At 46.5% G+C, this 18,849-nt stretch overlaps 1 pseudogene; it reads right to left on the bottom strand.

Moving 5' to 3' along the window:
- Positions 1-8,626: 8,626 nt before the first annotated feature.
- Positions 8,627-10,149, bottom strand: LOC118650469 (annotated as a pseudogene).
- Positions 10,150-18,849: the final 8,700 nt, after the last annotated feature.

Here is an 18,849-nt window from a genome sequence, read left to right on the forward strand (position 1 = left end):
GAGGGAGGGAGAGAGAAACATCGGTCAGCTGCCTCCTATATGCCCCCTACTGGGATCGATCCTGTAACCCTAGGCATGTGCCCTGACCAGGAATTGAATCAGTAACCTCTGGGTACATGGGACAATGCTCAACCAACTAAGCCACACTGGCTTTTACCCTCCTAGTATATTTTTCATTTCAATTAACGTATTGTTCATTTTTATCTGGTTGTCTTTTATGGTTTCTGTGTCCTTTTTTATGCTTACTACCTCTTTGTTGAAGTTCTCACTAAGTTCCTTGAGCATCCTTATAACAGTAATTTGAACTCTGTATATGGTAGATTGCTTGCCTCAATTTCATTTAGCTTTTTTCTCCTGTTGTTTCATTTGGAACATGTTTCTCCTCATGTTGGTTGCCTCTCTTGTTTCTATATAGTAGGTAGATATACTACAGCTCTCAGTCTTGGCAGTGTGGCCTTATGTAGTAGGTATCCAGTGGGGTCCAGTGGCACTGTCTCCCTGTTCACCTGAGCCAGGTGCTTGAGTAGCATACCTTACGTGGGTTTTGTGTGCCTTCCAGTTGTAGTTGAGCATTGATTACTGTTGGCATGTCAGTGGGAGTGTGGTCCTCAGGCTGACTGGCCGTGAGGTTTGGCCATGACCACAGCATATGGGCTGACCTGACCCCACAGAGCAGGATTTTCCCCAGCAGGCTCTGGTGCCTTCTTATATCACCCTTTGGGTGAGCTGCTTGTGGAGTTGGGTGATGCTCTGTTGTGGTCTAAAGCCAGCCACCAGGTGTTTTGGTTCTGGAGCCTCTTGGGAATGGCTCTGGTTCAGGCCAAGATCATTTGCTGCCTGTTACCAGTCCAGGATCACCTGGTAGGGGAGCTACAAAGCAATCCGAGGTTAGTAGCTGCCTGTGCTGGACCTGGAGGTATGTGGGAGAGGCCATGCTGTGAACTGATGTTGGCTGCCACCTGTATGAGGCCTTGAGCAGCTCAGCAAAAGGCACAGTGCACCCTGAGGCCTGCTGCTGCCTGCAGTTGCCTGTAAGGCTCAGCTACTGAAGGAGCCTTGGGTGGTACATGGATTGGGTTGGGCAGGGTCATAGGCAGTCATCAGGGTGAGTGAGTGGATTTCATCAGGCTAATTCAGATTCATATTTAGTTGTATGGAGGGAGAGCTCAACACAGAAAAGATGATACCTGCCCTGTGACCATACTAGAGGAGGGCTCAACACAGGAACATTGGTGGAGGTCCCTCCAGCCCTCACCCTGAAGCCATACTACTAAGTTTCTCCCTGTATGTCTGTGCTGCCTCCTTGGCCACTGTCCCTCCCCTGGAGCCCAAGGTAAATGCCTGAGAGTGAGTCCATGCATAGGCTCTTTAAGAGGATTCCTGGATTTCCAGCAGCCTTCCATCTCACCCAGGTGGACTAAATCCTGGCTGATTTTCAGTCATATGCTGTGGGGCTCTCTTCCCAGCACTGGTACTCTGGGCTGGGGAGCCCAGTGTGTGACTGGACCCCGTTGCTCCTCAGGGTGTCCTCTGTAGCTGAGATATCTCAGTGTGAGTGCTGCATCATACATTTCAAATAATCGCACACTCATTGCTGCTTTGTTTGATAACAGCTCGAGAGAATGCCCAATAGGTCACTTGGCTTATTCCCTGGCTTGGGTTGCTACGAAGTGAAATGTGACCCTGGATTTAGGGATCCATCTGTGTCCATTAGCAAGCAGGTAATTTGGTATTAGATAGTTGAAGGGCATCATTCACATTCTTCCCACCACATCAAATTTCAGTAGGAATAAAGGTGTTTTAGCCTGGTAGGCGTGGCTCAGTGGTTGAGCATCGACCTATGGACCAGGATGTCATGGATTTGATTCCCGGTCAGGGCACATGCCTGGGTTGTGGACTTGATTCCCAGTGTGAAGTGTGCAGGAGGCAGCCAATCAATGATTCTCTCTCATCACTGATATTTCCATCTCTCTCCTCTCTTTCTGTCTGAAATAAATAAAAATATATTTTTTTAAAAAGAAATAAAAGGTGTTTTATCTTACATTGACTTCATTTCCTCTGAGGAGGAAACATTGCTTATTTTGTTGCTGAGCATAACTGAGAGTGATCAGTTTCAGGGAAAGTGTAAAACAAAGTTCACTTAATTTCTGGCTATACAATAGATATAAAACTTTCTTCAGGAAAGAAGTTCAGGTTCTTTTTTTTTCTGGTTTATTTATTTATTTTATTTTTACTTTTTTTTAAAATATATTTTTTATTGATTAAGATATTGCATATGTGTCCTTATCCCCACATTACTCCCTACCCCCCCCCCGTTCATGCCCTCACCCCCCCGTTGTCCGTGCCCATTGGTTAGGCCTATATGCTTGCATATAAGTCCTTTGGTTGATCTTTCCCCCTTACCCCCACCCTCCCCTACCTTCCCTCCAAGGCCCGACAGTCCAATCTATGCCTCTCCGTCTCTGGATCAGTCCTTGTTCATCAGTTTATGTTGTTCATTATATTCCACAAATGAGTGAGATCATGTGGTATTTATCCACTCTCCAGTTCCATCCATGCTGTGGCAAATGGTAAGAGTTCCTTTTTCTTCTTCCTCTTCTTAAAAAATACCTTTCAGCATTTCGTATAATGCTGGTTTGGTGGTGATGAACTCCTTTAGCTTTTTCTTATCTGTGAAGCTCTTTATCTGATCTTCTATTAAGATATAGAATGATAGCTTTGCTGGATAAAGTAATCTTGGTTGTAGGTTCTTGGCATTCATCACTTTGAATATTTCTTGCCACTCTCTTCTGGCTTGCATGGTTTCTGTTGAGAAATCAGCTGACAGTCGTATGGGTACTCCCTTGTAGGTAACTGACTGTCTTTCTCTTGCTACTTTTAAGATTCTCTCTTTGTCATTTGCTCTTGGCATTTTAATTATGATGTGTCTTGGTGTGGTCCTCTTTGGGTTCCTTTTGTTTGGGGTTCTCTGTGCTTCCTGGACTTGTAAGTCTATTTCTTTGACCAGGTAGGGGAAGTTTTCTGTCATTATTTCTTCAAATAGGTTTTCAATATCTTGCCCTCTCTCTTCTTCTGGTACCCCTATAATTCTGATGTTGGTATGCTTGAAGTTGTCCCAGAGGCTGCTTACACTTATCATATTTTTGGAATCTTTTTTCTTTTTTCTTTTTCGGTTGGGTCTTTTTTGTTTCTTTGTATTTCAAATCTTTGACTTGATTCTTGGGATCCTCTTGTCTGCTGTTGGATCTCTGTATATTATTCTTTATTTCAGTCAGTGTATGCTTAATTTCTAGTTGGTCTTTTTTCATATCCTCCAGGGTCTCACTAAATTTATCGGCGGTTTCCATAAAATTCTTGAAAAACCTTATAAACGTGGCCTTGAACTCTATATCCAGTCATTTGCTTTCCTCCATTTCTGTCATTTGTGACCTGTTTCTTTATCTCCGCATTTTTTATGCTTCCCTGTGTTGGTAGAGTGGTTTTGTGTGCTAGGTGTCCTGTAGGGCCCAGTGGCTCAGCCTCCCCAGTTACCTGAGGTGGACACTCTTGGTGTACCCCCTTGTGGGCTTTTTGCACAGTCTTATTGTAGTTATGCCTTGATTGTTGTAGGATCACTGGGAGGAATTGACCTCCAGGCCAATTGGCAGTGAGAATCAGCTGTGTCTGCAGTGGGAGAACTTCTGTGCTGAAGACACCCTTCTGGGGCAAGACTTGCTTCAGTGGGGCTTTGGTGCTCACTGAGTCTGCCCCCTGAGTGTGTCCCTTATGGATCTGAGGAGTTGTACTTGGATGGTCCCCCTCTGACCACTGGGTACACTGGCACTTGGATCTAAGGAGGTGCTAATTTAGCTTCTGCCTGAGGTTACACAGCAGGAGCTACGAAGAGAACTGCAGATTCCCCTTCCTTTTTTGGAGTTTGGAGGTGCCCTGATGAGGCCCAGCTGTGAAGCAATGCAAGCTGCTGTGGGGCCTTGGGCCTTCTCTTGGAAGTTCTGGGTCTGTCAGGCCCAGCTGCAGTTTGTTAGGTAATTTTCAGGTTGCAAAGGGCCAGGGCATCCATATGCAAAAGTCTCTGCCGCAGCCTGGGTGGGACTGGGTCTCAGGGAATCAAAGGGCGGAGCAGGCCGCTATGGCTGGTCCTCAGCCCTTCCCTAAGGGCGCGCGCATCTCAGTGTCCCGATAATTGCTGCAAGCACCTCTGAGGGAAAGCTGCCCTCAAGTTCCGAGTTCTGCCTGCTGCCAGACAGTCCAGTTTCTCCCCGTATGAGTCCTGGGTCCTCAGAGACTTCCCGGAACCAGAGTTCAGAGCAGTCGGGAGCTTGTGACTCCCTCTCGATTCAAAAAGACAGCCGTTTCCTCAGGTGCCAGCCCCTTTCCGTGCGCGCGAGCCTCCGTACCTCTGCACTTTACTTCCGCAGCTCCTCTGGCTCTCAGTGTGTTTTTCTCTTTCCTTCTAGTTGTAGAATTTCCACTCCACCAGCCTTCCTGTAGTTCTGGATGATGTCCGTTTTATCTTTTTGTTGTATTTTTGAAGTTGTTGTGGGAGGCAGCAATTTCCCGGTGTTTCTCTATGCCGCCATCTTAGTTTCTCCCTCCATTCGAAGTTCAGGTTCTTAATCATCTTTGAATAATCAGTTTTACTCAGGAGGCCATAAAGATATGCAAAAATAAAAATTTGGACCAGTCTACAAAGATAACAATATCAATTACTCCAGGCAAGAAAATTAGCACACTTTTAATATGTTAGTAGTCCATTGGCAAGCCTTTAAATTTTAACGACAGCAAATTTGGCTTTTAAATGTTTTATAAAGCTTGAAAACTCATTGTGATATTTCATTGTCCTCTGTCACTGGAGTGCATGATAATTGAGGCATTAAAGGGAATTCTGTTTACCTAGAAGCAGGGAAAATCTTCATTCTGACTCTGTAGCAGTGTCATTTGTCACCTGTGACAATAAAAGAAACTAGATCAAGGCAGAGTGTGAGTACTATGAGGGATGGACAAGATGCACTGGGGTGTGGGAAGAAAAGATTCCAATTTCTATTTATGTTTATTTTTCCCAAAACTGGAAAAAACCTAAGTTTTTTAAAGCCCATACACATGCACTGGCACCTTCATGGGGCCTGAACAGTGTCTCGTTTCTTGTTTGATAAGGACCTGAAGGAAAGCTGGGGTTTCTCAAGGGTCATGGTCACACTTTTTCTTTCTTTTTTTTAAAATCTTCACCCAAGGATATTTTTCCACTGATTTTTAGGGAGACTGGAAGAGAGAGGGAAAGACAGAGAAAAACATTGATGTGAGAGAAACACACTAATTGGTTGCCTCCTGCAAGAGCCCTGACTAGGGCCTGGGCCCTGGGAGGAGCCTGCAACCAAGGTATGTGCCCTTGACCAGAATTGCATTTAAGGTTCCTCCATATCTTTTCATGGTTTGATAGCTCATTTATTTTTAATGTTGAATAATATACATTCAGCACTAAATAATATGTAGTATATAGTATACCTATGATAATCTATACTAATAAAAGGGTAATATGCTAATTAGACTGGGTCAGCTGGACATCTTCTGGTCATCCAGTTCTACTTCTGGACAAAGCCATGGTGGTGGTGGCCAAGGCAGAGGCAGTTAGGGGCGATCAGGATGGCAGGGGAGCAGTTAGGGGCAATCAGGCAGGCAGAGTGGTTAGAGACAATCAGGCAGGCAGGCAGAGTGGTTAGGGGCAATCAGGCAGGCAGGCAGGTGAGCGGTTAGGAGCCAGCGGTCCCAGGTTGCAAGAGGGATATCCGACTGCCGGTTTAGGCTCGATCCCTGCAGTCGGACATCCCCCAAGGGATCCTGGATTGGAGAGGGTGCAAATGGGGCTGAGGGACCCCCAAACCCCCGTGCAGGAATTTCGTGCACTGGGCCTCTAGTATCTATAATAATAAAAGCACAATATGCTAATTAGACCAGTCAGAAGTGGATGACCTTCCAGACGAAGCCACGGCTGCGAGGGAAGCCCGGGTCCCGGGTGCCAGCTGGTGGCCAGAAGGAAGCCCGGGTCATGGGTGCCAGAGGGAAGCTGGTGCCAGCAGCCGGGGGAAAGGAAGGCCTACTCTTGCACGAATTTCGTGCATCGGGCCTCTAGTCCTATCTAATAAAAGAGAAACATGGTAATTAGCATACGGCCGCTACCCTTCCCATTGGCTAATCAGGGTGATATGCAAATTAACTGCCAGCCAAGATAGCGGCCGACAGCCAGGCAGCTTGAAACTAACATGGAGGCTTGCTTGCTTCAGTGACAGAGGACTCCAACGTTCCTCGCCTGCCGCTGCCGGCCTCTGAGCTGCAACTCTAAGCAACTATGTTACAAGTATAGAAGCTAAACAAAACCCCAGAAACCTGCTTTAGTCCGCGGGGCTTCAGCCAGCAGGATCGCAACATTGTTTCAAATACAGAAGGTAAAAAAAGGCCAGAAACTTGCTTTCAGCAGTGGAGGCCTAAGAGCTGGAGCCTCAGAGCTAAAGCTGGCCCAGAATAAAAAAAAAGAAAAAAAGGAGCGGTTGGGAGCTTCAGTCACCCGCCAGCCTGAAAACAGCCCTCAACCCCTCACCCAGGCTGGCCAGGCACCCCAGTGGGGACCCCCACCCTGAAGGGTATGTGACCAGCTGCAAACAGCCATCATCCCCTCACCCAGGCTGGCCAGGCACCCCAGTGGGGACCCCCACCCTGATCCAGGACACCCTTCAGGGCAAACCAGCTGGCACCCACCCGTGCACCAGGCCTCTATCCTATATAGTAAAAGGGTAATATGCCTCCCAGCACCGGGATCAGTGTGACAGAGGGCAGCACCCAAACCCCCTGATCACCCTGCGGCTCTGTGTGTGACAGGGGGCGGGGCCACAACCTCCCTGTCCACCCTGCTCTGTTCGTGACAGGGGAAGGTGCCCCAACCCCCTGATCAGCCCTGCTCTATGCCTGATAGGGGGGAGCTCCCCAACCCCCTGATCGGCCCTGCTCTGTGTGTGACAGGGTGCAGCCCTCCAACTCCCCCATGGGCCCTGCTCTGTGTGTGACAGGGTGGAGCCGCAACCTCCCCATCGGCCCTGCCCCGAGTGTGACAGGGGGGATTGCCCCAACCCCCTGATCGGCCCTGCTCTGTGGGTGACGGTGCGGCGCCCCAACCTCCCCATCGACCATGCCTTGAGTGTGACAGGGGGCGGCACCCCAATCCCCCAATTAGCCCTACCCTGAGTGTGACTGAGGGTGGCATCACAACCCCCTGATCGGCCCTGCTCTGTGTGTGACAGGGGAGAGCTCCCCAACCCCCTGATCGGCCCTGCTCTGTGTGTGACAGGGTGCGGAGCCCCAAGTCCCCAATCGGCCCTGCTCTGAGCCTGACCAGGGGCTGCGGGGCAGGCACCTAGGGATTGGGCCTGCCCTCTGCCACCCGGGAGTGGGCCTAAGCCCGCAGGTCGTTATCTCCCAAGGGGTCCCAGACTGTGAGAGGGCACAAGTGGGGCTGAGGGACACTCCTCCTCCCCCCCGCCAGTGCACAAATTTTTGTGCACCGGGCCTCTAGTATTATAATAATATATAATGTGTCTGTATATACCATAATTTATTCACCTACTAAAGACATCTTGGCTGCTTCAACTATCTACCAGTAAAGTCACTAAGTAGTTATACAAATACAAATTCATACATATTGTCACTAATTATGGCCCTCACTAACTGTTTAATGTCTTGGGATGTTACCTAATAAGAATACAAAGTCATCATGATAGAAAAACAGACAATAAAAATGACTACAATCTTTTTCATTGATTTAAAATAATGGACTATTCAATGTAATATTCTTGGTTCCATTTTCCTTTATTTTCTTAAAAAAGCCCCTAAGTTCTATGGCTTCCAGGAAGCATCAGAGGAACAGAAGTGCCATTTCTGTACACTTTGTAAAGCAACACCTAGATGCACACACTGCCGCCAATGCTCCAGCGCGCCACCCATCCGATTGTGACTGCCTGGCCTCTGCTGCACCTGTGGGCTGAGATGGGGCTTTAAGGCGCTTGTTTCCTGCTCAGTGGCACTGAGCACAGACACAAGAAGCCCTCACACCCGGCACAGCCCTGGCCTAAGTGGCCACACAGGTGTCTGCCCCAGGCTCCAGGAGCAGGTGCAGCAGGAACACCTGCGGGCACGCCGCCCAAGTGTTGGTGCAGCATTTTGTTTGGGGTGCCGCTCTCATCGCGCCTTCCCCTTTGGTTTGGGGAGGCCCAGGGTGGGCTCACTCCTGGCAGCAATGCCCCACAGCGCCCCCTCGAGAAAATGGCCTTTGGATAGAGGGAGACAAGCTAGACTTTAGGACCCTAATAGGGCGGCCGAGCTGGACTGAGCATAGCCGGGGTCTCCAGGTCACACTCCTCACTTCAGCAGACACGATGGAGAGGCACAGGGCAGGCGGCGGCTGTTTTGTTTTCCTTAAGTTAATGCTCTTGGAAGGGAGGACTAGACACAGGTGTAGAAATTTCGGCCAAAGTCTTATGTGAAGAAAGTAACGCACGTGGGGGTGAGCACCTCCGGGCCACACTCTATATCTTGGCTCCTCCAGGAACCGCGGCAGAGGGTGTGAGGAACCACCGCCAGGTCACGTGGGCCTCTGCAGTGATGTCCTCTTTCTCCTCTGGAAGAAACAGCAGCTCTTGGTGTCACCCACCACCTCTCCCTCTGCAGGCGCTGTGAGTGCCCCGCAGTGGGGTCATTGGCGTTCAGCTCCCCGCTGGTGGAATTCAGCGCCTGGTTTTGGCTGTGTAGCGGGGCTTTGTCCCAAGGCGGAGTCTGCCCAGGTGGGTCGGCGTGAACTGAGCCAATGGGCTAGGCAGGGCTTCCCGCCCAGTCGTACTCTTAGTGGAACACGGAGCCGCTGCGGTGGAGGAGGTCTGTGAGGAGCTTGCGCGGGTGGTCGCAGTCCCGCTCCTCCAGGCAGTCCAGATGCAGCACACAGCGCAGGTATACAGCCCCGGCACACAGTGCAGGTACACGGCCAAGGCACACAGCGCAGGTACACGGCCAAGGCACACAGTGCAGGTACATGGCCAAGGCACACAGCGCAGGTACACGGCCCCGGCACACAGTGCAGGTACACGGCCACCTCCCCTGGGCGGCTCTCGCAGAGCGTCTCAATGGGCGCGGCCCGCTTGGTGTCCCTGATCTTCTGGCCGCGCTCCTGAGCGGGTCCCTGAGCCCCTGCCAGGACAGGTTGCCACACGGGCAGCACATGAACAGGTTGTCAGGGCGCTCTGCTCCTTGCCCAGGTGAGCACTGATGCTCATGGAGCACTGTGCCCATCAGGCTGTTGTGCTTGCGGTAGGGGATGTGCTCCTTGGTCTCGGGGTCGCTGTACTCCCCGGCCAGGCCAAGTCCATGATGTGGACAGTGTGCTGCCGCCGCTGCCCGGCCGCCCAGCCAGGGAGTTCTCGGGCTTCACTTCGCACCAGACGAGGCTCTTGGTGTGCACACACTCGGTGCGCCCATCAGCTGGACGGCGACCATGAGCACAGTCTTGAGCCTGAATGTGCGGTCACACACATCGAATAGGTCCTCCAGGCTGGGCCCGAGCAGCTCCACCCCAGGCCTTGTCCTTCCCGCGGGCCAAAGTGGAAGACCTGAGGGACCGGCTCTGCAGAGCTGAGCTGCCGGTGGAGGCGGTGTTTCAGGTGCAGCTGCGGCCCATGGGCTCCAACCTGACAGCCACAGATTCATTCGTGTAGAGATTCTTTCCTAGCAGAGCTCCCCAAGTTGTCACAGCCTATCTTCTTCCCGACCCAGGAGTTGGGGCCCGCCATCAGGACCCCTGAACTGGTCCCCGTGTTCCCGACGCTGTGGCTGGTCCGGCCACCGGCCTGGGACATTCTCTGCCCCCCCTCTGACTCCCCTTTCCCTCCTTTCTTGTTAAAACCCGTAAGTTTGTGGTACCCTGGCCTCTCCACGGAGACTCGGCTGCTGTATAAACCCCGGGTCTATGGAGACCTGAGGCCAGGGATGGCTCTTTGGGGCTAGAACACCATGGCGCCTGGCCGACTCCTGGCTAGTGAGGTGTGGGTACTCGCGGGGCCAGGCCGCGGGACTCAGCTCGGTGGCCTCAAAGTCGCACGCAGCGGGAGGACACATTCTGCTGACAGGGCCCGCCACCTCAATCTCGTGGCTCCCAGCTCTCGGCTTCCGTCATGGCCCAGTGGCCGATCGGTCGAGCTGGGTGGCCCCGGCACACTCAGCAGCGTGACGTGGGCGCCCGCTATGCCCCGCTCCCGTGCTGCTGGCCTCCGCCTGTTGGGTGCGGGCTGTCCCTGCAGCACAGCCGCGGACCTCACATACGCCACCAGCCTTCAATGTAATATTCTTAAAAATCATAATAAGTGTAATGGAAAGCACTTAAAAGCCTCTTTGGAGGTTTCTTAGTAGGGAAAATAAAAAAGTTTTCATACCATGGGGAAAAATACTTGTTCTTTCCACTGTAATAAATACAGCTGAAATAATATAGGGAAAAATATAGTGACAAGGCTTTTAATACCATTTATACTCTGACAAGTCCCAAATTTATATTTCCATTTTAAATGCCTCAACTCCAGACTCTTACAAGCGGCTGATTTTTTGACACCTGCACTGGGATATTTGCAATCTTCTCCGATTGAATGTGTCCAGACTGGGACTCTTGATCTTCATCCCGTGGCCCATCCTGTCTTCTCTACCCCGTAAATGACTATTACATTTTCCAAGTGCTTAGATTAAAAAACCTTGTAGTGCCCTATCTTCTTTATCTCTTACTCTATATCCAAATCCATCAGCAAATCTACTTGAATGTATCTAGAATCTTATGATTTCTCACCCTATCTGGATAATTGAAATTGGTCCCGCATTCCTGTCTTGTTACATTGCAGCGTGTTCCCCATGATGTGGCAAGAGACATCTTTTTAATCCTGTCAGATCATGCCACGCTCTGCTGCATACCTCTAATGGCTGCCCATCTTGGTCAGAAAAAAATCCTCTGACTCTGGTCCTGCCACACCCCCTGCCTCAGTGCCTTTGCTCCCGCTGACATAGTCTTCCCCCAGATACTCATGGCTTATACCCTCACCACTGTCAGGCCTTAGCTTAAATGTTGCTCCTCACATTGGTCTTCCTTATGACCTGAAATGGCTCACCCTATCACTTTCTATTCCACTATCCGGTGAACTTTTCTTTAGCATGCCTACCCCTAACATATATTTGATTTTTAAAAATTTATTTATCATATTTCTTCACAAGAACACAGCTCTGTGAAAACCTAATTTTGTTCATTACTTTCTTGGCACTTAGAACAGTGGGTGGTGCATACCAAATGCTCAGTAAATCATTTTTGAATGATTGAATGAAATGAATATTCAGCTGTTAGCCAGCAAATACTGCTGATAGATTCAGAAAAAAACCTTAAAGAAACAAGTATTGAAACAAATCAAGTAGTGTTTGCTACACAGCTGAGTGAAGTACAGAGGTAGCTTCCCCTTCAGTAATAAAGCATACAAAGTGGTATTCTTTCGTGAACCAATTATAGAAAAACATGCCAGAAAAGCTGTGATCTAACCATAAATAACTTTACTAGAAACAATGTTCTAATGGAACAATTGTTTAAAATAACATTTGATGGAGTGGCTGCTTTGACTGGAATAGAAAGAGGACACTGGGGTCAGGTTACAGGAATAGCTTCACTCTTGAAATTTACTGTGTAGTAATTCATAACCAAACTAATGCTGCAAAGCAGGTGAAACCAGAAATGCGCAGTGTGCTAGAGGTGATCATGAATTTGATTAATCTGATTTTAACAAGTGGGAGAGCTGTACAAAGTGCCAACATCTTCACAGTACTTTGTCCCAGGAGGGACAATGACCATGAAAGTCTTACACAATAAGGAGTTTTGCAGTAATCTCTTTTTACAAAAGGACAAATGTACCAAATTTGCTGACCTTTTCTTGTGACAAGTGGATGTTAGCAGTGTGCTATCTAAGCACCATATTTTAGAAAGGAAAAACAAAACAATTATTTTTTGCCTTCATGAAAAACATGGTGTTTTAACAATAAGAGAATTTTATGAAAAAATATTTAAATGATGTGTAAAGGGCTCATAATAGTGCCTGACACATCGCAAGCACTCAATAAATATTGGCTATTATTATTATTATATCTCCTTCCCCAAATTCTTCTCTATAAGTAGATTAAAATCTTTTTGAGAGCAAGAAATGGTATCTGATCTTTCCCCATCTCTCTTTTTCCTTCCTTACCTGCACTACCAGGCACAGTGCCTTGCTCAATTCAGTTCACCTGACCCTTTTAATTAACACATATTTATTGATCATTATTATGGACAAAGCCCACCCACAACTGTTTTGAAGTCTTTCACCTAATTTAATCCTCACCACTATCCTAAATTTTAAGAACTATCACACCTATTCTGTCACCAAAGAAACCGAGGTTTAGCAACAGTAAGTGCAGAGTTCACACAGCCAGCTGGGAGTGGAAACAGGGTCCCCTGTAGGTGCTCTGACTTAGAGTTTGTGCCTTTTCAATATCCGGTGCAGCATGGATGTTTCCTCATGATCACCTGAGGAGGTTGTCCTTCCTTAGAGTGAAGGAATCCAATCTTGGACCCACTTTTTGGAGACCTGAACACATTAAAACTCATTGAGGAAACTGAGCAAATGGAATCCTTGTTAGTTCTTGAAGAAATATTTTAATCAATTTATTTGGCACTATTCATAGATCACATGCTATTTGGTAAGCATTCCATTATCATTAAGGAGCTAATGGACAGTTAATTGAAGGAATTACACACTTAGCTAATTTGATGACTTTTAAATTTTGCTTAGATTGGAATGTACATAATCACATCAATCACAGTTAGAGTTGTGCTAATAAACACAGCCTTCAGTTTTGCCCCTGTTGGTCGAGGGTGTTGGGGTGGAGACCGCCTACCTCTTCCTTTGGGTCACTCCTGTGGCTTCTGCCTACCTGAGATGACCTCAGAGTGGCACCAGAAATCACATAATCATCTCTTTTGACTTTTTCCAAAATAAAAAAGAATTTCTTAGTGACTGAAAGTCTTTTCCATTGGATGTCTTTTTGTTGTTGTTGTTAATCCTCACCCAGTGATATTTTTTCCATTGATTTTTAGAGAGAGTGGAAGGGATGGAAGGGATGGATGGATGGAGGGAGGGAGGGAGGGAGGGAGAGAGAGAGAGAGAGAGAGAGAGACAGAGACAGAGAGACATTAATGTGAGAGAGACACATCAATTGGTTGCTTCCCACAAGCGCCCCAACCAGGTCTGGGGATCTAATCTGAAACCCAGGTACATGCCCTTGACCAGGAATCAAATCCACAACCCTTTGGTGCCCAGGTCAATGCTCTAACCGCTGGGAAACACTGGCCAAGGCTGGATGTCTTTTTAAAAATACTTTATTGAGGTAACATTGGTTAATAACATTATATAAATTTCAGGTTTACAACATTATAATTCAACATCTATGCACTCTATAGTGTGTTCACCACCTGAAGTCTAGTTTCCATGTCACCTATATATTTTATCCCCTTTACCCAATTTGCCATCCCCTACCCTTCTTTCTCTCATCATTCCATTGTCTGTATCTGTGAGTTTATTAGTTCCTTTGTTATTTTTTGTTTTACATTACACATATCATAGTCTTTTTTTTTCTTAATTCTCACCCAAAGATATTTTTTTCCATTGATTTCTAGAGTGGAAGGGAGGTAGGAGGAGGAGGAGGAGAGAGAGAAACATCGATGTGAGAGAGACACATCGATTAATTGCTTTCCCCATGCACCCCAACTGGGACTGGGGAACCTGCGACCCAGGTACATGTCCTTGACTGGGAATTGAACCCATGACCCTTTGGTCCACAGGCTGCCACTCCAACCACTGAGCCAAACTGGACAGGCCTCACTTGTGGATCAAGTAAACAGATGAACTAATATTAAGAAAATGTCAGAACTTTGAGGGGATTTCTAGTGGCTTTTGGTTTGAGGAAGGTTTGTAAGGATGCTACACAGCTCTAGAGACCCCCAAGTTTCTATGTTGTTTATGGGGACCTGTCCTGCATATGGTCTTCTTTCTGACTTCACCAAAAAGGATTTACCATCTTGATTTACCATTAAATGATGTGTAAAGGGCTCATAATAGTGCCCTGGAACTTGAAAGTGCCAACTGCCCTACTTTCCAGCATTGCCCACCTTTTTGGTTCTTTCAATATTCCCACAAATGTGAGTGATTCTTCTATCAATAGCAACCATTCACTTCAGTAGCTTCCATTCCCACTCAGACTTTTCCAACACTTGATCTTTATTTGTTGCCAGATAGACTCATTGGCAGATTCTTTTGCTTTTTCTAGCTGCTGCTTTCTGCTTCCTCAGAAGGTGAGAGCTCCCAACCTGTCCCAGGAGCAGCATGGCCCAAAGCTTTGCTGTGTTTGGGCTGCTCCTCTGGCTCTAAAGGAGAGCTAGCCTCTGCCCTAAGTAGCAAAAGTAACAAATACTCCCAAGCACATCATGCAATTTGGAGATGAAAGGCATCATGATGATTTACTACATTGCACAACTTCCCATCCCTTTGACAAATGAAAAAGAGAGAAAGGTTAGAACATACCCCTGATGTCCACCTCTGACTCCTGGTAGGGCAGGAGACCCTGTGCTCTCTAATAGACCATCCCATTTGTTGAATTTTTCCCTGTGGTTCATCATCATACAGTTGCAGGTGAGGAAAGTCTAGAGAGTCTCAGCTGCATGCTTGCCCTTTCCTTTGTTTCTGCTCTACCTGTCTGTTTAGATTAGAAACCCATGAGGCATGCCTACCTCTGAGCTCTGGGTAGCGTTCACCAATTGTGGATGCTCACAGAACATAGATGATTGATGATGGTGTTAATCTGAGTAATGACAGGCATTTTGGGTGCAATCTCAAGGAGGCCTCTCAGTACTGAGTCATGGATGCATGCAGCCTGCAGAAGAGGAAGGAACCCAGCTAATGGGCAGTGGCAGATGCCAGTACCAGAATGGCCCAGCTCACAATGCTCTTCCCTTAAAGACAAAAAGCAAGTCAATCAGAAAGCATATAAACAAGCCCTCACACAAGCTGCAGTATCAAGTTTTTTAATCGCGGAACAATTGTAGATCAGCTGCTTGAGATTTTAAGACAAAGGGAGCAAGGCAATTTTGTACAGGGTGCTAAAACAATGCTTATTTATTGAGAACTTGCTAAGTGTTGGCTGCTTTGTGGGGGTTATTTAAAATTAGATAGGATTTCCTCATTTTGGGGATGATGAAACTGAACTTCTGAGAGGTAGGAGGACCTGCCCAAGTCACACAGTGTTATGAACTGAATATTTGTGTCCCCCCCAAATTCCTATTTTGGAGCCCTACTCCCCCAATGTGATGGTATTTGGAGGTTTGGCTTTTCATTTAGGTTTAGCTGAAGTCTTATGGATGGGATTAGTGTGTTATAAAAGAGCAAAAGAAATAAGAACTCTCCATCATGTTGGGACACAGCAAGAAGGTGGCCATCTGCAAGCCAGGAAGTGGGTCTCATCAGGAACCAAATCTTCTGGCACTTTGATCTTGGACTTCCAGTCTCCAGAACTATGAGAAATAAATGTTGTCTAAGCCATCCAGTCTATTGTATTTTCTTATAGCACACAGAGCTGACTAAGACACATGGTAATTAACTATTTCTTGGTCTTCAGATTTGCACACACGTCTGCTGACTGACGCCAGTGTCCATGATCTTGCTATTTGTATCTCATTCATTTTGCTAGTCCTTTGAGTTTGGAAAAGAAGTTATTTTCATGCTAATGTGGCAGGACTGTCCAGGTGTTCATTTCTTTCTTTCATTCCCTCCGGCACTTTCCCTCACAGGATAGGGTAGGTAGGGTCTTTGATCAGATAATGGTGGGTGATGAGTTACTATTATGCTCTGAAAGCCATCACTATCAGCCAGATATGGTGGCTGCCCCTTTACCTGGGGGCTAGGCCTCTGAAGAGAGAGGCAAAAGACTATGGTGGAGGTGAGGAAGGAGAGAGCCTACAAGAAGACAGACCCCAGACATCCATCAGAGGAGATCTCTGGTTGACCAGTTGGTGGTGCAATGGGGAAGGAAATGATTTGCACCATTGCCTGGACCCTGGGAGTTTTGTGACATCCAATAGTAAGACTTCCTTTCTAGGATGAACTGTACCATAAGCTCCCCATGATATCACAGATAAAACTTTAGAAAACCACAAAGGAACTTAAATGGGGTAAGTTCTCTAGATATGGCCTCAGGACAGGCCTGGGGTAAGGATTTTATCACCCTGGAAGGAACTAGGGGCCAGATGGCCAAAAGATCAGGGAAGGCAGTGGGACTAAGAGTAGGCAAAATAGTATAATGTAAATAACACATATGAATAATATATAATAGTAATAAAATACATTGGGCTTATTGGCAGAGTCTTTTGTCCATGGGGTAGAGCATGTGCTCCTTGGCACTAGAGGTGCCTTCTGTGGGAGGAAGAGGTTCTATCTGCTGGAGATGGGCCACATGATGGGTTTAGGGACCCCCAAGGGTGGACTATATCCCAACGATGGATGGTAGGACCTGCCTACATAGCAGTGACTCTAATGCAGTGAAATAACATATCAAGTGCTGAGCACAGTGCTGATGCTCATTAGGTGTTCAGTTAATATCAGTTTCTGTTATGAATTGAAGTTTGTCCTCCCAAAAAGGTATGTTGAAGTCATAACCTCTAATACCTCAGAATTGGATCTGATTTGGAAATAGTGTCATTGCAAATATAATTAGCTAAGATGAGGTTATACAAGAGTATGGTGGACCTTAACCCAATATAACTGGTCGTATTATAAGAAGAGAACAGATACTGACGCTTGAGGGGAAAACCTATGTGATGACAGAGGCAGAGGTTGAAATGCTACTCTGCAAGTTAAGGAAGACCAAGGGTTTCCAACAACCACAGAAACTAGGAGAGAGGTGAGGAAGAATTCTCCAGGTTTCAGAGGGAGCATAGGTCTGCCAATACCTTGATTTTGAACCTCTGGCCCCCAGAACTGTACTGTGAGACAACAAATTTCTATTGTTTTAAGCCATTCAGTTCATGGCCCTTTGTTTGGGCTGCCCTAGTAAATGAAAACAGCTACTTCTTTCTCTGTTTTGTCTTCCTAGCTCATCCTCAAAGGTAGATGTGAAGGTGTTTTAATGAGATGTGTGTATAAGAGAAAACTGAACTGTGTTTTCTCCGTTTCATGTTCAATTCCCAACCCCAGTTGGGTTGTGTGCAGGAGCAACCAATCAATGTGTCTCTCCCATCTCTCTCTCTCTCTCTCTCTCTCTCTCTCTCTCTCTCTCTCTCTCTCTCTCTCCTCCCTTCTGTTCTGTCTAAAAATCATTGTTAAAAATATACTTGGGTGAGAATTTAAAAAAAGAAAGAAAACCTTGGAGAAACAGAAAACAATGAATATTGACGAGGATGCAGAAAAATTGGAACCCTTATGTGTTGTTGGTGGGAATGTCAAATGATGGTGCAGCCTCTGTGGAAAAAAGTAAAGGGATTTATCAAAAGAGTAAAAATAAAACTGAATATGATTCAGCAATCCCACTTCTGGGTATATATCCAAAAAAAAATCCAGCAGGATCTCAAAGAGATATTTGCATACTTGTGTTAATTGCAACATTATTCACAATAGTAATAGTTAAAACAGTCTAAATGTTCATCAATGGATAAATAAAATGTGGTATATAAATAAAAAAAATTATACAGCTTAAAAAAAGACATCCTGTCACATACCTGATATGAAGGTATCTTGAAGACATGATGCTAAGCCATTAAGCCAGTCACAAAAGGACAAATACTGTATGATTCTACTTATATGAGGTATCTAAAATAGTCAAAATCATAGAAATAGAATGTAGAAAGGTGGTTGCCAGGGCAGGGGAGAGGTAGGGGGTGGGGGTGGGGTGTTGGGTTAGTGTTTAATGGCCATAGAGTTTCAGTTTTGAAAGATGAAAAAGTTCTATTGCACAGCAATGTGTATATACTTAACCCTGCTGAACTGTATACTTACAAATATTTAAGATAGTAAATTTAATGTTGTGTATTTATAACTACAATTTAAAAACAAAATTTTAATTTCAATTAAAAAAAAACACCCTTGGAGAAATTCCCATTTAAAATGAGGAATTCTTTGATCATGTGATTAATTACCTTCTTGCTTTATATTTGAACTGCTGTATATTAGATTTTCTTAGAGTGATACTTGCTTGTAACTTGGGTGTGGGAGACTCCATTGGGCAGTTAGGTGTCCTTGAATCTGCTGACCTCGACTTACCACTCTCTTCCCCTGCATATGGCATAATAATGTGGAATTGGAGCTCTCTGCCTTAGTAGAGGCTCAAGATACACAAGAGGGCTTGCACTAACAGTCACTAGAGGCAAAAGAGTGGACAAAATTGAGGTCATGGTGCAGGGCTGCCCCCTTCACAAAGCCCAGATATCAGCATTGTGGTCTTGATGCAGTTTATACATATGGCAGAATAAAAATATATATTTGGTCTTTGTTCCTAGTTCCTGGTACAGAGCTCCTAAAACCCTTAAAATATCCTGGGTGATAGATGTGTTTTTTATTATTCATAAGGAGCCCCTTTGGAGCACATAGTGTATGCTAATGAGGTGACTCCTAGTGAGGCCCGTAGCTAGCTTGGGGATTGGAGCTGATTGCCAGGCGAATCAACCCTGTGATTAGACGGTGGGTACTGTTAGCCCCCTGCGCCCCGCCTCTGGAAAAG

Source organism: Myotis myotis, unplaced genomic scaffold (genome assembly GCF_014108235.1).
Source record: "Myotis myotis isolate mMyoMyo1 unplaced genomic scaffold, mMyoMyo1.p scaffold_m19_p_3, whole genome shotgun sequence".
Classification (NCBI taxonomy): Eukaryota; Metazoa; Chordata; class Mammalia; order Chiroptera; family Vespertilionidae; genus Myotis; species Myotis myotis.